The sequence below is a fragment of the Trachypithecus francoisi genome, unplaced genomic scaffold (assembly GCF_009764315.1).
Source record: "Trachypithecus francoisi isolate TF-2019V2 unplaced genomic scaffold, Tfra_2.0 Lachesis_group11, whole genome shotgun sequence".
Lineage (NCBI taxonomy): Eukaryota > Metazoa > Chordata > Mammalia > Primates > Cercopithecidae > Trachypithecus > Trachypithecus francoisi.
Genome location: NW_022681456.1, coordinates 44,915,044 through 44,940,047, shown reverse-complemented (window position 1 = coordinate 44,940,047; position 25,004 = coordinate 44,915,044). Strand labels below are relative to the sequence as shown.

Below are 25,004 nucleotides of genomic sequence, written 5' to 3'. Positions count from 1 at the left end.
CTCAGGTATGTCTTTATCAGCTGCATGAAAACGTATGAATACACTATTCTTAATTGATATGCCAACACAAATATAGAGACACATATCAACATATATACACAAAATGCAAACAAAATTGCTTGCAGCTCTAAGTAGATATAAGTATACTTTTCCTTCTTCAGTGGGAACAAAGGTATCATAATTGTTGTTTCTGCCTACAGGTTATGCTTCAACATTGATTATGTGATAGTAGCATCACCGTTGTGCAGAGAAGACAATGCATTAGTAATCACAGAGGGGTGCAAAAGTCCATCATGACTAGTAACTCAGATCTCAAATGCTCTGAGCTTGACCCTATAGCCTTGACTTTTATTAAAAAAAAAAGATTATAACCAAAATTATGTTTAAACTTTAGGTTGACTTAAAGGTCTTTAATTATTTTTAATGATTTAAGATCATTAAAGATCTTTAAATCAATCTAAAGTTTGTTAAAGATAATGAAACTTCTAATCTTAACTCTATCTTGTGCTTTTTCTAGGAAATCAAAGTAATAAGAAATGCTTCGAATATACTCAGAACTGTATTTTATAAAAGGATCACAAACACACAGTGCCAGAAGACCTTACATAAGAGTGTATGAAGGACCCAAAGGTAGGAGAGAAATTAATGAAGACATAGTACTTGAAAGATAATAGACTTTTCTCTCTTGTATTTAAATTTTTGAGAGCGAAAATTTGTGACAGAATATTTAGAAACATATTAGAGATACATAATTTCATATTTATTTATTTAGTTATTTATTTATTTTTTGAAACAGAGTCTTGCTCTGTCGCCCAGGCTGGAGTGCAATGGCCTGATCATGGCTCACTGCAACCTCTACATCCTGGTCTCAAATTATTCTCATGCCTCAGCCTCCCAAGTAGCTGGGACTACAGGCATGTGCCACCATATCTGGCTAACTTTTTATTTCTTTGTAGAGATGGGGTTTTGCCATGTTGTCTAGGCTGGTCTCAAGCTCCTGGACTTAAATGACCTGCCTGCCTCAGCCTCCCAAAGTGCTGAGATTACAGGTGAAAGCTACCATGCTAGGCCTCATTCATGCATTCAAATAGTAAAGTGAGTGATTGTATTCTAAATTTGCTAGGGCTTCTGTAACAAAGTAATGCAGACTCGGTGGCTTAAGTAACAGAAATTTATTTTCTCACATTCTGGAGGATGGTAGTCCAAGATCAAAGTGCCAGCAGAGTGGTTTTGTCTTCCTTGGTTTGTAGATGGCCATCCTCTTGCTGCCTCATCACAGTGTGTCTGTGCACAGCTGGTGGCTCTCCGTGTATCTAAATTTCCACTTCTTATAAGAAAACCAGTCAGAATGGAATAAAGTCTTCCTCAGTGACCTCATTTTAACTCATTACCGCATGCCCTATCTCCAAATACAGTCACATTCTGAGTTACTGGGTGTTAGGGTTTAAAGACATGAATCTGGATGAGGGGACACAATTCATCCTATAGAAGTGACTTTAATTGCAAAGAGCATAGTTTCTTTAAATCTAGAATCTAGTGCAACTTCTTAAAATTTTCACTCTGTATAAATTAACCATGATCTAAGTTCTAATAAAATGCATTTATTTATTAAAAATGGCATTCCTGAATTAGCTTAAAAGGACAATATACACATATGTGTGTACATATTTGAGTATATATAAATGCATACGTACACTAAGCATATATGTTAGAGTGTTGGAGAGACAGCAAGGCAGGTATGGTTATAGCTACCTGTTATTCACCCACATATTTACAACCAAAAGTATAGGTTTTATTTATTGACCAATTAGATGTGACCAAATGAATAACCAAAATAGTACATTTTCATCATGCTGAAATCTTTCCTTTTAAAAATGCACTTGACTAAGTTTCTCTTTCAGATTAACCTACAATTTTATTTCTACATTCAACTTCATTTTTGGAAACATTTAAATAGGCTAAAATAAATTATTTGCAGTTGTACTGTGAGTTCAAAGTAATCTCAAGTACGTTAATTAAGAGATCTCATTGTTGTGGATAGTATTTTCCAAAAATGGCTATAGCAATATTCCTGGTCCGACAGACCCTTGTAACTTTCCAACCAAGAGGTAGTTTATCGCTCCTCTAGACACAGTTTTTAAAACTTGAAGGACCTTTGTGAATGCTTGAACAAATAGAATGTAGCAGGATTGGATACAGCTTGAGTAATGATACTTGTTTTAATAATCCCTGATAATTTATTATTAGGTAAGAGAAACCCAGGGAAGCCCACCAGAATGTCAATGAAATAGTTAAATATGGTATTTAAAGGATCTAAATTTTGTTAGCAGGATCTCTCTCTCTCTCTCTCTTTCTCTCTCTCTCACTTCCCTGCCCCCCATAAATGTTCTGCCTTCTTTGGAGCAATCTATCATTCCACATGATATCATTTATAATTATAATATACTATTGCAAGGATATTATTTAGTTCACAGTCTAGAATGATAGAATAGGAAGTGTCAGTGTTTACATTTGTGAATTTGTCATACAATTCTTGCTTTATATCATTTTATTTCCAGAAATAAATTTAAGTTCTAAATAATGGTAAAAAAATTCAAAATTACATGATGACTGTAGCTTTCATCACTTACTAAATAAATCTCTTCAAAATAACTGTCCCTAGGATGCCAATCAATTTCTATATAAGTCTGACCTTCGGATACAGCTTGAGTAATGAAACTTGTTTTAATAATCCCTGATAATTTATTATTCAGTAAGAGAAACCCAGGAAAGCCCACCAGAATGTCAATGAAATAACTGAATATGGTATTTAAAGAATCTAAATTTTGTTAGAGAATGAAACAAAACACTTCTTCATTAGAATATTCCTATTTAAAAATGACTTTTGTTTGTTGTAATGCAATGTCATGTGTATAATTCTGGAAATAATATTTTCTAAAGCTACATGTCAGCCTGATACCATAAAAATTGTTGGCACATTTGAAAAACTAGTATACATAAAATTAATTATGTAAAAACATTGGATTTCATGGAATTGGATCTAGTTTGTAAGTAGGCTCCATGTCTCCTATGTAGAGAAGAAAGAGATAAATAAATAAAAAATAAAAATATTAATTTAAGAGACACCCTCCCTAAGACTATTACCCATTTATTTTCTTGTTCCAGAACTGGGCTACTTCTGCTTTTTCAGGCTACCAAGCCTTCTTCAGCCTGACTGGAGCGTTCAGGTCCAAGCTTGTTTTTGATAACATGCTTTGATTGGTTCCATACCACCTCCACTTCCTAATGATAAAGGATACAAAATCTCTCTAAAGCACCCTTCTAAAAATTCTCTGGAAACCCAAGAGGTATCTCACATGTGCTTATGTGCCAACTTTATTCATTGCTTCCTGTGGGCATTTACCATTTCTTCCCTCTTTTGTTCCAGGCTTTTTCCAGTAGAAACTGTGGTGTCTGCTGGGCTTTGCCAGCTGTCCTGGGTACTACTGTTGCTTTCGTCAGATTCTACCACTTAACATTAGTCAGGATATAGGATTGGTTCTTCTGGTGATCCCACTCACATTAGCTTGGTGTCTTGGTCTCTTTCTGGACACCACACTCTCTCACTAACATAACGTCTCTGAAGTTCCCCATAAGGCCCTAAGGCTGCAAGGTTTCTCTTCATTATAAAGTCCAAAGTTCTCCCAAGAGACATATGACCCATAACTGTATTCTGTTGTTGAAAACATTTCTGTCTATTCATACTTCTCATGAATCCATGGGAAATGGTGGCAAGATGAAGGGCACTTTGGGTTCCAAACCATTATATACCATTTATTCACCCCACTGTTTTTTGTAAGGGACTGAAACATAGGCTCAGTGTCCTACTTTCCCTGGATTTTATAGGAAGCTGTCCCTAGAGTACAAACTAGAATTATGATATCTTAAGCTCTTTCTTGACTGCTTTATTTAGAATAACCCCACCCTTAACCATATCCCAACACGATTCCCTTTTCTACTTGATATTCCTCCCTAACACCTGTTGCTGCCTGGAATATGATATATTCTAGTTATATATTTGTCTATTTGTTTTTATCACTAGAATGTAAGCAGTAGGAGGTCAGGATTTTTATCTCTCTTGCTCACTGCTCTATCCCTAACACCTAGAGCCATGTCTAGCACACAGTAGGTACTTGATAGTTACTGGATATATAAATAAATGAAAGAACAAATGAACAGATTTTGGAGGATAGGGTTTAGATCTGGTACTAGGGTTCAAAAATGTGTCTTTGTAACACCAGAGTTCTCAGTTTAGTAGGTTTGCTAGAGTGAGTAGAGTTTTGAAATGATGTGTGTTATCACAATATATTGTTATGAGCACTTACTAACATGTTGGCCAGATGAGGTTAGAATGTGCCCTGTTAGAGGTAGATGCACAGTGGAAGCACAGAGGAAGGTCTCACTGTTTATGAGGAGGTGTGGAGAAATGATGCCAGGCATAGATTTATAGAAGAGAAAGTATTTACTTTACATTCTGAAGGACTTTTTTTGGCAGAGAAGAACACTCTGGCTGAAGGAAATGGATGGTCAAAAGCATATATGAGAAAGATTCTGGCATTTGAGGAAGCTTCTGGCATTTTGGTGCAAAATGTTTGGGATTGGAAGTGGACAGAGATTCCACATAGGGATGCCTTCAAGGGCATCCTTTGCTCCAAGTGACAATGACAAGGACCAGGGTATTAGCAATGGGAGGAGAGAGGAAGTGAAAGAGTAAATAAATATTTTAGAGGTGGACTTCATAGGAGTTGATGATTGACTGATGCAAAGAAAAGGTAAGAGGAGGAGTGAGAAATGGCAATGCCATTTCTAATGTGAAGAACTGATATGCTGGTTTATCCTTAACTGATATGAGTAATACATGGGGTGGCGGGAGCAGGGTTGGTGAGAAAGTGAGGAGGAAGACTTCCATTTCCTGTTAGACATGCCATGTTTGAGATGCTGGTGGTTATGCAGAAGGGGGGGCCTTGAGCTCAATGCAAAAATGGGGCTGTTGATGCAAATTTGGATGTCATTGCTGAGAGTATAGGATTTTATCAGCTCTGTTAGATAGAGGATAAAAAACAAGCATAAAAGCATCCTAGGTTTCCAGGATGGAACCCTGAGAGATGTGAATATTAAAGAGAAATCTGTAAAACAGAGATTGAATACTCAGTTTCATCAGAACCACAGGAGAAGGAAGGGAGGAGGAATCTTTGCAGAAGGAAGAAACGGTCAATCAGCAAATGCCACCAAAGTCAAGAAGATAAAGTTTAGCAACTAGGATTTCTTGGTAATCTTTGCAAGAGCCATTTCAGTGGAATGCTGAGGGTGAGAAAGCAGAGTGAATGCTGTACATTTTATATGAATGCATAGAAGCATCCTTCATTGTACCCTCAGCCCCACCCCATCCAACCCTTCTCATGGAAACATTCTCAGTCCTGCAGAACTTGCAATGAGGTGAATTAATTTAGCACCTTGTGCTCAAGTGAGGACTATAAGAGTGTTCACAAGTTTACACGATGTGACTGCCAGCCTTTTCCTCTTCCTTTAGCATCCTCACGGGTATTTTTTTATATGACTGATGAATATCACTTACTGACCAACATGTATCTGAGGAGGTGAGTAAGGTCCAGGAAGTCTTCATTTCTAAAAACGTCAAAAGTTGATGCTGCAATTACCAGTAATAATCATGCATCTTGAAGTGCCCTTAATTTAAGTTTGATACTGTGGTGGTGAGATCATCTTCTGTCACCTATATCATAAAAAAATGCCTTGATCCTTTTATAAACATAACTTTTCAAAAGCAAAAGGGCAAAAGGGCCACAGATGCTTGTGTATGTCGTTGTATAGAAAATACTGAAGGGTCCATAACCATTGGTTAGCAGGAGTAACTCGGGGTAGAGGGCGAGATTAGGGGAGGGGTGAAGGGAAAAATTCACTTTTCATTTATCTTCTTCTCACTGTTTAATGTTTAAATTTTTAAATGGGCATATATTTAGGCAATGCTTGTGTAATTCTTTGAAAGACATGCCGTCTTATTAGGAGGGAGACTGACTTTTCCATACTTACCCTCACCCAAAATACTACATAGAGTTTATCATGTCTCTGGTTTAAACATGATTTCTACTTGTTGCTAAGTTAATCTTAATTATGAGACTGTTGCTGAAGGGGAAAATGTGAGAGAATAACCAAGGATAGAATGAAAATGTCTATAAATACCAGGAGCAAAATTGATGCCCTCTTCAGCAACCAGATGCCCTTTTCACTTCCCCAGAGTGTTGCTCTAATCACTGGGAGCTCAGTAGCAGTACAGATTCCCAGGTCCCACTCTCCCAAACAGGATTCTCTGAGGATGAGTCAAAGAAGCTTGCAGGTTTTAGAGAGCCCCATTGGTATTTTCTCTTTTTGAGACAAGGTCTTGCTTTATCACCCAGGTTGAGGTGCAGTGTCACAATCATAGCCCACTTTAGCCTTGAACTCCTGAGCTCAAGCAATCCTCCTGCCTCAGACTCCTGAGCAGCTGGGACTACAGTTGCACAACACCACGCCTGAATAAATTTTAATTTTTTGTGTGGAGATGGGGTCTCACTATCACTGTTGATAAATCTTTTGCACATCAGAATTTGAGGGTCACTGGCATGTGTTAAAGTGTACTCATTTGGGAATCTGGGGGCCTGAGTTTTAGTCCTGATGCTCACTATTTATGTGGCCTTGGACAAATTGCTGATTCTCTCAGAATCATTCCCTTTGAGGATTCTCTGAAGAACTTTTTCTCCAAATCAATCTCATTATCTTATTCTTACCTATACCTGGTCTTACCAAGTAAAAGGAAGCCTTCAATGAAGTTGTGTTTACTGAAGTACACGTAAGTTTCAAACATTCTTTGAGCTAATCAAACCCTCAGGCACTTATTACTGAGGGAGTTCCTGTGCTAATGTCATGAGTGTGGGTCACGGGGAGAATCATTGCTAGGGTGGCAAAAACACACCAAGTATAAAAATGTCTCCTGTTTCTTCCTATTGCGTAAATATTTGGATGTTCAGTGTCTGTAAAATGGCACAGGCGGGAGATGGGATTAGTGGAGGAGACATGGGGAAGAGGGAGAGACCTGTAAACGTAAATTCTATTTTTTCATATGTTAGTTGGTTGCTTGTATTTTTTCTTTTGAGAAGTGTCTGTTCATGTCCTTTGCCCAGGTTTTAATGGGATTCGTTTGTTTCTCATTGAGTTCCTTGTAAATTCTGGATGAGTCATTTGTTGAAGGTATAATTTGCAAGTATTTTCTTCTATGCTGTAGATTTTCTGTTTACTCTGTTAACTATTTATTTTGCTGTGCAGAAGCTTCTTAGTTTAATGAAGTCCCATTTGTATATTTTGTTTTTGTTGTGGATGCTTGTCTTGCTTCTGTTCTGGCACTCTGGGCTGGATTCCCCATCCATTGGCAACCCAGTGATCAAGAGTCAGCCTGGTGAAATGACCTTGGAGTCACACCCTAATGTGAGGAAGCTGGAGCAAGTGGCTGGAAAATATCAGGACAGAGATTCTCTCCTCTTCTGGCTTTTGCTCTGCCTCTAACCTAGAAAAGAAAAAAAAGGAAGAAGGGGGTGATATAGTTTGAATATGTGTCCCTGTCAAAATCTCGTGTTGAAATGTCATCCCCAGTGTTGGATGGGGCCTGTTAGGAAGTGATTGGATCGTCGTGGGGGTGGGCGTTTCTCATCAATGGTTTAATACCATCCCCTTGGTACTGTCCTCACTGTAGTGAGTGAGTTCCCATGAGATCTGGTTGTTTAAAAGTGTGAGGCACCCCCTCTCTTCATCTCTTTCTCTTGCTTTGGCTGTTTGAAGTGCCTGCTCCCACCTTACCTTCTGCCATGAATAAAGGCTTCCTGAGGCCTCCTCAGAAGCTGGTGTCATGCTTCCTGTATAGTCTGGGGAACTGTGAGCCAATTATAAAGAAATTAAGCTTCTTTATAAAATACCCAGTCTTGAGCATTTCTTTATAGCAATATGAGAATGGACTAATACAGGAGGATTTGCTGTGTTTTTGGTATTTCATTATCTAGTAATTCATGAGAATTTCTTTTTTCTTTTTTTTTTTTTTTGCAGTTGCTATGATTATAATCCCAGAAAGTCCAGTCTAGTGACAGAGAGAAACATGTAAACTTATCATTACAAAAAGTGAATAATTTGACAGATATAAGTAGAACCCCATGAGAATTTTTACATTTATTTAAACTTACAGTTAATGGCATAAAAGTGTGGTTTTGTTGTTATGCATAATACTGAATTCAGCACAGCCTGGTATATTATACTCACATACACACACACATATGAACACTACCTGGACATTTCCTAATCGTATGTAGGATAGCAAAGTCCCAGTTATATTTTGCAAGACATTGTTTCCCTTCTTAACTACGTTTTCTTTTCTTTTTTTTTTTTTTTTTTTTTTTTTTTTGAGGCGGAGTCTCGCTCTGTCGCCCGGACTGGAGTGCAGTGGCCGGATCTCAGCTCACTGCAAGCTCCGCCTCCCGGGTTTACGCCATTCTCCTGCCTCAGCCTCCCAAGTAGCTGGGACTACAGGCGCCCGCCACCTCGCCCGGCTAGTTTTTGTATTTTTTTTTTTAGTAGAGACGGGGTTTCACTGTGTTAGCCAGGATGGTCTCGATCTCCTGACCTCGTGATCCGCCCGTCTCGGCCTCCCAAAGTGCTGGGATTACAGGCTTGAGCCACCGCGCCCGGCCTGTTTTCTTTTCTTTTCAAGCTCTGGAACTTTTTTTTTTTGAGACGGAGTCTCCCTCTGTCACCCAGGCTGGAGTGCAGTGGCATGATCTTGGCTCAGGGCAAGCTCCGCCTCCTGAGTTCACACCATTCTCCTGCCTCAGCCTCCTGAGTAGCTGGGACTACAGGTGTGTTCCAAGCTCTAGAACTTTTGCCTTCTCTTTCTTCCTCTGTCCATACCTCCCTTTATTTTCATCTCCTTCAAAAATTAGACATGTCTAATACTGCTGAACCCCAAGAACATATTTCTATAGATTGTAGTGATTTCATGCACATGCAGTAGGAAAAAACATTTTAACTATTTGTGAATTCTGTGTTGAGAGGAGGTTGGGTAAAGCAAAATTCAGTTTTGAGTAGAGTGAAGACACTTTATTTGGGAAAAATGCCTTAACACAGATATCGCTTATGAAAAGGTAAAGTTCAGAGTATGTCTGATGAAAGAGGTTTACACAAAGAGAAAAAATTGCTCTGCTCGGTAGTAAAAAGGACAGCATCCATTGACTAAGCAGGCAGTTCTGAGAGATTGTTAGACTAGCTAACTCCTTGCTTCCCCTGGGTGCTGGCTGACAGGAGTAAAAGACAAGGTCAATGGGGTATGATAAGAGACAGAGTAAAAGACTCTGATTTGCCAAGGTCTGGGATTCAGCCTTAGGGTCCAGGGGAAAGGAAGGAGATGACAACCAGGGAACTTCTGAAAAAAAAAGGCATGGCATGTGGCCTTTTTTAGTACTAATAATATCTGACCTTAAATTTTTTTCTTTGTTGTGATTCCTTTATTGATACTTAAATTTATAAGTAAGCCTTATTAATCATTGAAGCCTGCATTAAACTTTGCTGAAGAAGATTTCAAGGCAGTTTTTTAACCACAGTTTTACTAAGCTCATGATGAGTGTAGCTGTTTTCTCTTCTGAGGCTGACAGGAAAGTAGTAGCAGCATGTTTTCAAGAGATGCCACCAGTACTTGAATTCTATGAGTTGGCCAGCAACAAAGAAAGTGACTTGAAAGAGCAAGAAGTGAGTAGTGACACTGAAGGTGGGCAAGTGGAATATATAAGCATTCTGCAAGGTTCTTAGTAAAATTAAGGAAGTGGAGTGTGAAAGGAGGCATGCATGACTGCAATCATGCAGGATGGAGAGCTGAATTATTTTTATTTGGAAATTAAAGAAAAGGCCAATTCCAAAGTCCTGAAAACTTGAGGACCCTCAGGTTAGTCATGTTATATTCCGTCTTTGGAATGCATTACATTTATGAGGATCCATTCTATAAATATGAATGAATATGGCACCTCTACATCCTGTAAGTTAATGTTTTTAGATTTTTCTTAAATTTAGGATTATTTCGTTTGAAGTTATTTTACATAATATTATACCCTCTGTGATATTTGGGGGAGGTTAAATTTTATCCCGATATGTAAGACAACTATTAGATTGCAATAAAAAAGATGGGTAAAGTTGGAAAGACTGCACTTTTAGACGGCATCTAACTATCTTTTAAAAAATGAATGGAGTTTGCTTGATTGACAGATCTCCTAAAAGGGAATTTCGATGGAAAAACAATCTGACTTTGTAAGCAGTGTGTGCTGTTTTCCACTATTACCCTGGAATTCCGCTGTTGATACAATGCCTGCTTTGCAATCCCAGTTTTTTCTTAGTCACTGCTTTATTCTCCAAAATTCTCTTCAGATTAAGAAATACAAAACCATACTCAGTGACAGTGATTCATGAATAAAAATTTCACAATCCATAGTCTTTCTACAGCTCTTAATTTTGTTTTCTACTCCTTGAGCTTTTCAGTTTAAAGATAGAGGCACTTCCTTCTGGGAAGATTCAAATTATCTTTTGTCTCAAATTGTTGTCATCAAGCTAAAAATAATCCAATTCATATTGGCCTTTTGCTAGCCCTACCAGTGAGAGTTTTATAGATAATATTCCTTAAGCATAGTTGATTTTAATCCTTTGGGTAAAACATTCTGTTAGTCAATAGTCTGGTTCCTGGGAATGGAAGGTGAACTTGGGAATTAATTGTGGTTGACACTGCGCACCCTCTATCAGTGATTATATCAGAAGCCAGGGGCCTTAAAGGGAGTTATAAATTGGTGCTGCAGGCCTGGCGCCAAGCACAGACAGGGCCTGGCCCCTGATCATGACAGATGTTCCGCTGTTAAAGTGATTTCTGGATGTTGTGACCTATTACCAGCTCCCCTGCCATGAAATGCACAGCCGGTATTGAATAAATTTGCCATTAATTTGTCTTTTGGGCCCATAACTGAGGTAGAATGAAAGAAGTTCCCACTGGCAGGAAGCTTGAAGGAGTATGGACCTCAAAATATGTGGAAATTAGAAAGAAATAATTAGGAAGAAGGAGGTATTGAGAAAGAAAACTTGGGATATAAAGGATTTCCTCGAAGAGTATCATGATCCTGACAAAGGGAGGCAGCATGGGTGTCACCTGGGAAAGAAAACATCACAGCAGAAAAATCAATGGAAGTCAGGCTGAGAAAGAAAAGGAGGAGGAAGAACTGATTGGGAACAGGTAACAGAGAAATCAAGAGGTTGGGAAAGAAAGCAGGAGTATGCTTAAGAAGCTAAGACATATTATAAACGTTCACAGAATAAATTTTATTATTAGATATGAAAATCGTTTCCCTGCTACTCTTCCAGGTTTCAGGACCTAATGGAAAAGAGACACAGAGAATTTTTATCTTAAATCATTATTAAAAAAACAAATATGGGCCGAGCGCAGAGGCTCGTGCCTGTAATCCCAGCACTTTGGGAGGCTGAGGCGGGTGGATCACGAGGTCAGGAGATCGAGACCATCCTGGCTAACATGGTGAAACACTGTCTCTACTAAAAATATAAAAAATTAGCCAGGTGTGGTGGCATGATACTATAGTCTCAGCTACTCAGGAGGTTGAGGCAGGAGAATGGCATGAACCTGGGAGGTGAAGCTTGCAGTGAGCTGAGATTGTGCCACTGAACTCCAGCCTGGGTGACAGAGTGTGACTCCGTCTCAAACAAACAAACAAAAAACAAAACAAAAATCCTTTGATCCTTACATTTTTTTCTGCCCTACACTTTTTCTAGCAAGTAATTACTTGGCTAAATAATATTTAAAAGTCCTAGAGAAGATTGAGTATAAAAGATAATTGAAGATGATTTAGAGAAAAAGATGAACTCTTTTTGAAATAATAATTCAAATCTGGGAAGTTCAAGTTAATGACCATTTGATATGTGTTTAATTCATCTTCAAAATAATTATTGTAGCGTACCGAATTATCATGATTGTTTTGAAGTTTTATCTTTTTATTTTTGGTTAACCAATAGAATAAACTGGAATATGCAAGAATAAAGAAAAAAAAAAATGAAATCTTGTCCTCTTCTCTTTTGCCGTTAAAGTCTTACATGACGGGCCGGGCGCGGTGGCTCAAGCCTGTAATCCCAGCACTTTGGGAGGCCGAGACGGGTGGATCACGAGGTCAGGAGATCGAGACCATCCTGGTCTACACGGTGAAACCCCGTCTCTACTAAAAAATACAAAAAACTAGCCGGGCGAGGTGGCGGGCGCCTGTAGTCCCAGCTACTCGGGAGGCTGAGGCAGGAGAATGGCGTAAACCCAGGAGGTGGAGCTTGCAGTGAGCCGAGATCGCGCCACTGCACTCCAGCCTGGGCGACAGAGCTAGACTCCGTCTCAAAAAAAAAAAAAAAAAAAAAAAAAAAAAAAAAAAGTCTTACATGACGAAGGACCGAGGGCATTAGAGTTATACTGGGCGGATGTTAGCGAGGAAACCTATAGTAGAGATAATGAAAACATTTGTGCTCCCCTCTGTTCCTACAGGCCTTAATTCACTAATGTCACCATCAGTGTTTTTCTTAAGTTGGATTTACTGTGTATATTCAATTTTCAATTAACTGCACAGATGTATTTACTTTATGGAATATCTAAAAGTCCTCTGAAATTTAATATCTCAATATTAGGTAGGGCTTTAAGGTCTGAATTTTAATCCCATTATGCAGTTGATATGTAATCACGAAGAAAGTTTGATGAGTATCAGCAGAACATAGCAAAGTTTGACATGAAAAAACAAAATTCAAACATACAGAATATCTAAAATCAAATAGAGCATGATTTAAGTTCTTGATAGTTACATATTATTTCTGCCACTAAAATCATTCCTTCTCATGTGTAGACAACTGTCAGTTAACTAAATTCTGGTGTCTGTGACTCACAGATAAATTAGAAGACTATCAAATACTGTAAAATCACTGATAGGTATATTCTTAAGTGGCCAAACATTAGATACTTTTCTAGAATCACTCTTAATCTCATGTTAAAATCAGAGCAATAGTAAAAGAAAAAACAATTCCTTCAAAAGCTTCCAGTTTTTTCAATTTATGATATGATGGGTTATAGCATTATACTTACATTTTTGCAAAAATTAGACAACTTGTGCCAAGATAAATATTGTGCAACCCCCTAGGCTATCATAATGACTTCAGAAGTAAACTTACAACAAATTTTTAAAAACCAACTCTTTGCAAAAAGAGTTGCAAGGCAGAAATTGCGGTGTATTCATTGCAAGACCAACATTGCAGCGTATTCTTGATAGACATTCAATGCCTAGCTTAGGAAATGTAAAAATAATACATTTTTATTTGTATTTTGGAATAAAATCTAAGAAACAGTTCATAGTTTTTTTTATTGATTTAGTTTGTTCTTGGTAGAGAAGAATGATATCAAAAAAAGCCTTCTTGACTGCTTTTTAAACCACATTTATAATAGATAGCAATAGTGTCTGAAGTCTTTTCGTGTTGTACTCTGGGCTATGGTTGGGTCTCCCTAAACATTTGTTTGGTTGCTCTTGTACTCAAGGTCAATGTGATGGTTAATGTTATATGCCAACTTGACTGGGTTACAGGGTGCCCAGATATTTGGTGAAACATTATTCTGGGTGTGTGTGTATAAGATAATTCTGGATGAGATTAACATCTGAATCTGCAAAATGAGTAATGCAAATTGCCCTCCCCAATATGGGCGGTCTTATCCAATCCATTGAGGGCCTAATCAGAACAAAAAGGCTGAGGAAAGGAGACTTTGCTCTCTCCGCCTGATGGTCTTGAGCTGAAACTATGGTCTTCTCCTGGCTTTGGGCTTGAACTAGAACTACACCATCACCTCCCCTGGGTCTCTAGGTTGCTGACTGCAGATCTTGGGAATTCTCTCAGCCTCTTTAATGGTGTGAGCCACTTCCTTGTAATAAATCTGTGTGATGTGTGTGTGCATGTGTATGTAATGCATGTTGTGTATATTCGTGTTATACACCCACCTTGTATATCTATTCAGTTCTGTTTCTCTGGAAAATCATGACTAATACAGTTATCTATTTAGCCTTCTCATGAGATTGTTAACAGGAACTATGTTGGACTATAAAAAAAAACAGTTTCAAAGATTTATGCTCCCTTACGGCAAATTCTCTTCAAGGAGAGAACTCTAAGAGCCATTCCCATTCATGTGCCTCAAAACTCTGTCCCAAGGCAACCCCATTTAAACAGACCATCAGAGCAGAGAAACACTACTCTGACCCTCCTACTTCTAGCTCACTTCACATAGCTCTATGTTGTTTGCCTCTGGCTTGGAATCCCAAAATGCTTTTAGCATCTGGCAGCTACTTGCTCAGTTCCCAACTGCTGATATGATGTTGCTGCTGGAGGACTCACTCAGCCTCTGGAAGATTACACCCAGCCTCTGAAAGGCATATTTGCTCTTATTTTCAAAGCCCACCAGTCTAGCAGCTTCTGCTAGAGTTGCTTCGGACTTCCTTGGGAGTCTTTACCCTCACATGCATGGATGGATGGACTTCTGGAAACCCTATAATTTCATAATGCTTCAAGAAAAATAAGTGTTCTTTTCTGGTAAATAGATTATATTATTTTTTTCACCAGATTTTCAAAATGTCTAAAATATAATAAATTTGAATATCTACAATGTCCCAGAACCCCCCAGAAGTTCCTTTGTTTTAGAGATTTGACAGGTTTCCTGGTTCTTTAAAGCTTTCTGATTCTTATTCTGCCTTGGGAAGTGACATTAACTCAGTCCACATCATGCTATGTTGAGCCCAAATTTTCCTCCCCCTTAACTCAGAAGGTTATATACATTTCTTCCTCAAAAGGCCATACAAAGCCTTCTCCGCAATCTCAGGTTGAGAAAAACAGCTTAAGGTTAAGTATAAGTTTGTTTTCCCCAGGAAACAATAGGCTCTAAGCTTTCAGAGTGGGGAATACACACATTTACTATTTTTTCAAGTTATATGATGCCTTGTCTGTCTTAAGCACACATATAAGTAAAACATACATTTTTCCCACTTCCCCTAAGGTATCTTCCTCCCCTCACCCACCTATATTTGGGGATACTAAAGTTCTATGTTAGAGTTTTCAGTGATCTCCAGTAAATACTTATTTAGTGCTTCTGTTATGCTAATGCTTGGATTTTTGTAGTTGTATGCTACAGTGCCAGGGAAAGGTACTGCCATATTTTTTTCCCAAATAAAGAAATATTACTGGAAACTGTTTGTGTTCTGCCAGTTTGCTGCTATGCCACCGTGATAACTTTTAAGGTTTATCCTTAATCATGTTCTCATTGCCTTAAAGTAGGCTTGGTCCTTTGTCTGCATGGAGCTGTTAGTCTAGCATAAGAAAATAATAATTTTAAGCAGCAACTATAATAAATGGTGTCCATAAAGTGCAATGGAACAGCAACCTATGGATCAATTAATTCTATTTCCATGTGTGCAGGTTGCGGGGAGATAGGGAGTTACTTAAAGAAGATGTTTCTCTCTTGGGTCCTGACATAAACATAATTTGGCCAAAAAGAGTACTAGGGAGGGAAAAGAGAGAAATCTGAAAACTGTAAAACACTCTAAGATTTAAAAATAAAATCTAGATAGACATTCTTTCTTACACTAATGTTTAGAAAACAATTACTGTTTGAATAAGTGTGGCTAAGTGTTCCTATTAAGCAGTATCTTCAAGATGCTTATTTAAAGCCATGAAATTCTGTGCCAGTTTTCTTTCGAATTCTGAAGCGGCTGTATGCCTTCAATGCCTTATTAGTTTTAATTTTAAACAACAATTTAAGGCATTTTAAGGATTAATTTTTCTTTTGCTTTTGAATTAAATCCATAAAAAATACAGAGATAGTAATTCCCTTATTTATCTAACGTTTATGGAGTGTTTTATATACTCTATCTAATACATATTTACTCTCTTAGGAAAGGATTTAATGCTTTCTTAAACAGAATTTCTACTGCCAGCAACTGTAAGATTTGATTTATTTCAAGAGTCTATAATTTAGACTTATTAACACACTCCATACAAAGGGTCATTTTGGAAGAAATTTGTTTCAAATATTTAAAGTTGTTGTCATTACTGGATAGAACTTCCTGAAATATCTAGTACTCTATTCCAATAGAATATCAGAACTCTATATTATCTGAGTCTTCATAGATTAGGGTTATTTTTGGACAGTTATTTGCAGAAATATATTTGAAAATATTTATGCACATTTAGCCTCCCTTATTTAAATAACACTTAGATGACCATAAATCTTTGTTGTTTCAAACACTTTCCAGTATTAAGTATTCTTTTTAATAAATTCTTTGCCAATTCATTATGCAATGTTTTTTGTTTTAGGCAAATAAAATGTATGTCTAAAAATACAATAAATGTAAATACCTACAATATACCAATAATGTGCTTAGTACCTGTAACACATGATCTTAAGGAAAAATAAACTTGTGGACAAAGAATTATAGCATTATTGGTTAGATACTGTAAAAGAAATATGCACAAAATATCAGAGACTCACAAATTATGAATAACTAAATTTGAGTTAGGAGGGATAGGATATCTAAGAAAGACTACAGAGGAGAGAGGACAGTTGTCAAAGACTCTGGGAGGATAAGAGGAAGAAGAGGGTTCTAATTAAAGGCAACATCATGTGTATAGTGAGTGTGAGGCAGGGTAAGAAGTCCCATGGGGCAGGAGATGAGATTCAGAGTGAGGGTTGGACCACATTGGTAAGAGCCCGTTGAACCACTTAACCTGAAGAGGAAATGGCTAGGGGCATGTACTACAAAGATCACTTTGTTAACAATAAAAGGAAATGGACCTTTTCCAGAAAACAGTAATGACAGGAATATCAGTTAGTAGTCAATAGGCAATATAAGAGCCTTGACTGTGGTACGTACAATGGAGACAGGCAAGACAGGTGGGATGCAAGAACTGTTTGAAGACGGTGGACTTGACAAGGTCTAGTGACCAATGGGGAAGCAAGGAAGGAGGATACATTGAAAAAGGAAGAGTGGCAAATAATTCATTTTTTATTTTGCCCAGGCTGGCCTCCAATTCTTGGCCTCAAGCAATCCTTCTGCCTTGGCCTCCCAAAGTTCTGGGATTACAGGTGTGAGCCACCCCACATAGCCATTAATGCTAGTAGTGTTAGTCAGTATTACTAACTAATCTAGGAAAGATAGAAAGATAAATTTTGGAAGAAGCAAAAATAGTCGGTTTTGGAAAAAGAAGCATTTTATTGGGACGGGCATGGATGCAGTTTCAATCTTGGTTCTCTGCTTTATTACTTATCAGCTATGAGAAACTTGGGCAAGCTCTTTAACCTCTTGGATTTTTCCTTTTCTTCTTTTAAAATAGGGGAAATTGTATTTACTTTGTATACTTGTTGAAAGGATTAAATGGCAAAATGTATGCAAAGTGACCAGCACTTTCCTGATATCTTCCTGAAGTATCAGAAGCACTCAGTAAATGTTATTTTCACTTCTAACTTCTCCCTCTTTTGAATTTGAGAAGCAGTAAAGATCCAAGATATGCATTCAGACAGTAGAGTTGGTGGGGAAAAAAAAGGAAAACTCAAAGGAGGAAATCAACCAAAAGGTTCCAAATAATTTTTCAAAATTATTCAAAGTTCTAAATATACTTAAATTCTTCTTTGGGATCATATTTAAATGTATAGTTAGAGCATTCAATAAGTGTTTAATGTGACCAACTCCAGAGAAAGGTAATTTGACTGTAATTACTACTCTTATTACATTATCTGTAGTTAGGATTTTTTAATCTTGGTTTCTGTGGCTACTTTAGAAATATTTTATATACAGAACAGCTTATTTCTGTGGGTGTATGTGTCCAGTTAAGATAAAATTTGTCTAAGGAGTGTTAAAGAAGCCAGAGTCACTAATATTAGTTAGAGTAGGAAATGGATTCTAGAAAGTAATGTGTTCTAAGAGGAGCATATCCAAGATGAGATATAGTTGTGATTGTTTTCTATTGTGGTAAGATACTGGAACAGGGGAAGGAGGGGATGATAGCATAAGTAGTATGCAACTGGAAGTTGATAGTGATTTGCTGAGTGAATACATAGACTTATGTTTTATGGAACATTTTGAAATAAGTATATTTTGGACCATACTGTTCTTCTAAGTCATTATTCACTTATGAGTTTTTGTGTTACAAATACAAAAAATAATTTTTCCCCATAGAATGTCTGAATATTCTGCAGATGACTCAATACTAGGTTAAATCTGAATAGATTAAGATTTGAAAAAACTTTTCCCTTTTTTCTCTTTACTCCCTACCACAAGAGGGCATATATCTCATCTTCTCTTAGAAATTAACAGAAGATATGTAGAATGTGGGTTATTTTCAATCTATTCAGTTGTCTATTATTTCCTCAGATCTGATTGACAGAAGATTCCCTACCACCTCATGGTTGCCTTCAGAAGGAAAAAGTTCTGTTTCTAAAAATTCACATTTAGTATAATAAATTTACCTAGTACCATCTAAAGATTTTTTCAACCTGTATCAACCCTCTGTATCAAGCAAAGAAGATGAAGAAGATGCCTTTACCATCTCTTCTATCAAATACCTTAGTATCATGTAGTGGTAAACCACCAAAGTGTCAGGGAATGCTGTCTTTCTACTATTTTGCAGTTTGATCAATAAAATGATGTTCAGTCTTCCCACAGAGCATCAGGGTTCCGCTTATTATGAGAAAACAAGATTGTAACATTCCCTCCAAATTGGGAAGGAGTTGAGAGGCCAAAGAATGGTGCAGACAAGTCCAGCTTGGCAAGTAGATGAATTTATTAGGACTTTTATGTGGGGCACTCCTGGGTGGTAGCAGGACAGCTCTAGAGACCTGCCCCATTTCTCATCTCTAAGCTGCTTTTAAGCAATTTTCTGGTTCTTTGCCTACTGTGTATATATGTGCAATTAAACTGTTTTCCTTGGTATGTTCCCAGCTATGCTCTGGGATGTTTGGGTTCTCAGGGACACCTGCTCTTTGGATGGGCATCATGGCCTTGGCTCACCTCCCAGTATCATGGCCTTGCTCACCTCCCAATATTCAAGGTTCAAGCAGCAGATACACACCCTTAAGTAACCTGGTGGGGAACCCATAACACTGCAATCTACCTTATACCTTAGCTCTTCCATTCTTTCTATCAATCTTGTACAAGAGTCCCTGAGTTGGGTGTGAGGAGAAGAAGTATACAGCCCTATAAGGTATAGCCATGCCTTGTGCATATGGGCAGCGTCTACAGTATACACAACAGCACAAAAGGCAGAAGCTAATGACAATTATGATACCTATTAGCAAAACATAACTGCAGTGAGTAGGTAAGGTGTATAACCAATTTTGAGAATGAGTCAAAGAAACCTAATTGGGTTATATCATGGATTTGAACTGACAAATGATTTAAAGCATCTGTGACATTACTTTCTTCATCATGGACATAGGTGCAATAGGTAACACCTATAAGGGCACAAATTGTTGGGTCTCTGTCATGTTGGCAATTGGTCCAGGTCAATGCAATCTCCAATGAGTCTGGGTTGCGTTATCTGTGCTGTTGAACCAGTCACTCTAGTTTTATTGTGAGAAAGGCAGAATTTTCCAAGGCATACCATTACCAACTGACAGGAGTAGGTATTCACATACCCAACAATCGGACTGGTTGCTGACTGCAGGTATAGTTGCAGCCCAGTACAGGAAGACATTACCAGCTGCCATGGGAAGCAGAAACAGCAGCCTATGGGCATAAACACAGGTGTTTAATAGGGCCCTTCGTGGATGTATCCACTCCTTGTAGCATTACTATTGTATTTCTTCCCGTTGGTCCTAGAAGGAGGCTGACACAGGCTTCAGGCCTGGCTTACAGGACCATACATGGCTTTCCTCCCTAGGAACAGACATAATAGCCAACCTGTAAGTTTCAAGCCTTGCCCATGGTATCCGCTCCATGATTGCTCCAGCAGGTACCAGTGCTTCCAAGTGTTTGTATCATAAGGTTCTCTGACCACCAAGGAGCACAGCTGGAATGAGCTCGCCTCTGGCAGTCTTAAGGAAAAGCCACGAAAATTAGCTGGAAAACAGAACAAAATTATTAAATGTGAAATCTGAAAATAAATATTCAAGATAGCCACCCTAGTATGTGATGAACTAACAAGGTTAAGGGGCATCAACAATACCCCTTCCAGCTTTAAAATTGCTTATTAATGTTGATTCAGAGTCCATTTATTGTATAGACATTTATTGAGAATTACCTATGCACTAGATATGATGAAAAAGAAATACTCTTTTTTTTTTCGCTTCAGAGGCCATATGATTGAGGAAGTTGAGAAGAGACATATATATAAATAATCATAAAGGGTGACACACAACACAGGAAAGGTGCATATAAAATAATATATTAACCATGACTTAGGATGAAAAGTGAAAATAATGAAATACTGTTTCCATTAGTGGGAAATTTGAAACTTGAGAATTTTAAAGTTAGTATTTTGAATGGTAAAGGAAGATAATAAAACCAGAAGCCCCTCAGGGCAGGCACTTGTTTCTTTGCCTATCTAAAGTCAGAGTAAATAATTTTAAATCCTTCTTTTAAAATTATTTAAATACTTCACTTTTCAGAACAGTTTTAGATGTACAGAAAAGTTGGACATAGTCGAGAGTTTCCATATGTCACCTCCCCTGAAATATACTCACGTATTTTCTCCTGTTAATAACATGGTGCATTAATGGGGTACATTTATTATAATTAATGAACCAGTATTAGTATGTTACTATTAACTAATGTCTATAGTTTATATTAAGGTTCACTCTTTGTGTTGTACAGTCCTATGGGTTTTGATAAATGCACAATGTCATGTATCCACATGACTATATCATTTAGAATAGTTTCATTGCCCTAAAATTCCACTGTGCTTCACTTATTCATGCCTCTAACCCCCACAGGGGTTTGTTTAATTTTACCTTTTTACTTTCAACTTGTTTCTGCTTTTATATTTAAAGTACATCTCTTTCAAACAGCACCTAATTGAGTCTTGGATTTTTAACTAGTTTGACAATCAACTACTTTCTAGTATTCCATCCAGCTCTTATGACAGTTTTTTAAGCTATGTATCTTGGTATTTTAATTTTAAATTTGTGATTTTTAATAGACTATTTTTTAGAGAAGTTTTAGTTTCACAGAAAAATTGAGTGGAAGGTACAGAGATTACTGATACGCCCCTGCCTCAACACAGGCACAGCCTCCCCAGTGATGAATATTCCCCACTAGCATTGTACATTTGTTAGAATTGATGAACCTACATTGACACATCATTATGATCTAAAGTCCATAGTTTACATTAGGGTTCACTTTTGGTGTGATATATTTTATGTGTCTGGACAAATGTATAATGACATTTATCCACTATTATAGTATTAGACTGAGTAGTTCACTTTCCTAAAAATCCTGTGCTCCACCTATTCATTCCTCCCTTCCTACTAAACCGTGGCGAGCACTGATCCTTGGACTCCATAGCTTTGCCTTTTCCGGGATGTTATATACTTGGAATTATATGGTATGTAATATGTTCAGATTGGCTTTTTCACTAAATAATATAAATTTATGCATCCTCCATGTCTTCTCATGGCTTGATAACACATTTATTTTTAGTGCCATATTATATTCTACTGTCTGGAAGTACCAGTTCATTCATTCATACACTGAACAAGTTTTGGCAATCATGAATAAAGCTGCTATAAACAACCATGTGCAGGTTTTTATGTGAACACAACTTTTCATTTCCTTTGGGTAAGTATCAAGGAACATAATTGTTGGATTGTATGCTGAGAGTATGTTTTAGTTTTGGAAGAAACTAACACACTGTCTTAAAAAGTGGATGTATCATTTTGCATTTCCATCAGCAATGAATGAGAGTTCCTGTTGCTTCACAATTTCATCAGCATTTGGTAGTGTCAATGTTCTGATTTTGACCATTCTAATAGGTCTGTAGGTGCAGCTATAATTTTGTTGTTGTTGTTGTTGTTGTTGTTGTTGTTTTTGCTTTTGGATATCCAGTTGCTCCAGAACCATTTCTTGAAAAAACTGTCTTTCTCTTTTGTATTGCCTTTGTTCATTTATCAAAGATCAGTTGACCATATTTATGTGTCTGTTTCTGCGTATTCTATTCTCTTGATCTATTTGTTTATTATTTTATGAGTACCACACTGTCTTGGTTACTGTAATTTTATAGTAAGTCTTGAAGTTGGGTAGTGTTAGTCCTCCAACTTTGTTCTTTTCCTTCAGTTTTATATTAGCTATTCTGGATCTTTTGCCTCTCTCTATACATTTTAGAAGCAGTTTGTCAATAGCCACAAAATAGCTTGCTGAGATTTTGATTATGGTTATTTTAAATCTACAGTTTCAGAAGTTTTTTGTTGCTTCTTTTGGATTTTATGCATAGACAGTCTTGTTATATGCAAAAACAGTTTTATTTCTTCTTTCCCAATCTGTATACATTTTAATTTCCTTGCATGTCTTATTGCATTAGCAAGAACTTCCAGTATAATTTTGAAAAGTAGTGGTGAAAGGGAACATTCTTGCATGGTTCATGATCTTGGAAAAACTTAGAATTTTTCACCATTAAGTATAATGCTAGCTGTAAGTTTTTTTAGGTGCTCTTTACCAAGTTGAGAAAGTTCTTCTCTCTTCCTAGTTTGCTGACAGTTTTCATCATGAATGAATGTTAGATTTTGTCAAGCACATTTTTGTTTATTAATATTATATGACTTTTTTTACTTCTTTAGATTGTTGATGTGATGGGTTATATTAATTGATTTTCAAATGTCAAATCCTACTTGGTCATGGTGTATAATTTTTAAAAATGTTGAATTGTTTTTGGTTTTAATTTCTCTTTTTTTTTTGAGATGAAGTCTCCCTCTGTCACCCAGGCTGGAGTGCAGTGGCGCAGTCTTGGCTCACTGCAAGCTCCGCCTCCAAGGCTCACACCATTCTCCTGCCTCAGCCTCCCTAGTAGCTGGGACCACAGGCGCCCACCACCATGCCCAGCTAATCTTTTGTATTTTTAGTACAGACGGGGTTTCACCATGTTAGCCAGGATGGTCTCGATCTCCTAACCTCGTGATCCGCCCACCTCGGCCTCCCAAAGTGCTGGGATTACAGGCGTGAGCCAACGTGCCCAGCCAGTTTTCATTTCTTAATATTTTATTGAGAATATTTATATCCATGTTCATGAAAGATACTTCAGTGCTGTTTTCCTTTGTTGTAATGCCCTTATCTAGTTTTGATATGATAATATTGATCTTATGAAGTGAGTAAGGAAGTGTTTCATCTGCTTCTCATTTTTTTGGAAGAGATTGTAGAGAATTTGTATATTTTCTTCCTTTAATGTTTGGTAGAATTTACGAGAGAAATCAGCCTTGCTTTCTAATTTTGCAGTGTTATTGACTATTATTTTAACATCTTTAATAAATATAGTTCTATTCAAGTTATCTGTTTCTAATACAAAACTGTATTTTGGTAGTTTATTCCTTTCAAGGAATTGATGAATTTCAGCTAAGTTATCAAAGAAACTTTGACCTGTTTATAATATTTTTATTATCATTTTCATGTTCATGGACTCAGTAGTGATGACCTTTCCTTCATTTCTGATATTTTATTTGTGCCTTTTCTATTGTATTCTTGGTTAGCCTAGCCAGAGATTTATTAGTTCTATCGGTCTTTTCAATGAACCAGCTTATATTTTTGTTTTCTCTATTGAATTCCTATTTTTAATGCCATTGATTTCAGTTCTAATTTTCATTATTTCTCTTCTTTTACTTGCCTTAGGCTTGCATTGCTCTCCTTTCTGTATTTTCCTAAGCTTGGGTTATCAATTTCAGATATTTCTTATTTTTCAATACATGTTTTCAGCATTATGAATTTCCCTTTATGCACTAGTTTTGCTGGATCCAACAAATTTTGATAAGTTGTATTTTTATTTACATTTAGTTCAGAATATTCTAAAGTTTTATTACGACTTCTTCCTTGATCCATTAATTTAATTTTTGAATGTTGGACATGTGCTGCATTTTGCATTTTGTATGGACATTTTGGTCCATGATGAATGGCATATATGGCAACAGTCCATGAGCTGATAATATTCCAATTTTTACTGTACTTTCTATGTTTAGATAACCATATACTTATCATTGTATTACAGTTGCCTACAGTATTCAGTATAGTAACATGCTGTACAGGCCTGGAGCCTAGGAGCAATAAGCTGTGGTACAGTTTAGGTGTGTAGTAGGTTATACCATCCAGGATTGTGTAAGTACACTCTATGATATTTGCAGGATGACAAAATCACCTAATGATTCATTTTTCAGAATGTGTCTCTGTCATTAAATAATGCATGACTGTAATTGTATAGACTTACAGTATTTAGATTTTATTAAATAGCCAATTGGATATATATTAAATTTGAATCACAATAAGTAAATTATCTTTAAAAAGTTATGTATTTTTCATTGTAGGATAAGAAATATACATTTGTATTCATTCCACCTTTAATGTACTAAAAAATTAGAAAAATTCATTGTATATATTATACCATAGATCATTAATTATGATTCAATTATGAATTGAAGTCCCTGAGATAAATAATTTAAATTTTCTCTTTAGGCTTCTAGCAAGCTAAGTATATTGCTATAAAAAAGTTTTACTTATAGACTACCTATATTAAATTGTGGCCAGCTCACTATTCAGTGAGCTTGTCTTTTGTCTTCTTTCTAATGCCATACCTATATGTCTATGTCACATGTATAAATATGTATTACAGAAGTGGTCAGGATTCAACACACATCATTTGTC

At 37.0% G+C, this 25,004-nt stretch overlaps 1 long non-coding RNA gene across 2 annotated transcripts in view; it reads right to left on the bottom strand.

Moving 5' to 3' along the window:
• Positions 1-990: 990 nt before the first annotated feature.
• Positions 991-25,004, bottom strand: part of LOC117089654 — a 182,591-nt gene continuing 158,577 nt past the window's right edge. For both annotated transcript variants that reach the window (XR_004439694.1, XR_004439695.1), the window contains 2 exons: positions 20,070-20,228; positions 991-7,594 (listed from right to left, as the gene is read on the bottom strand). This is a non-coding gene — a long non-coding RNA (uncharacterized LOC117089654). The remainder of the gene's footprint in view (positions 7,595-20,069; positions 20,229-25,004) is intronic.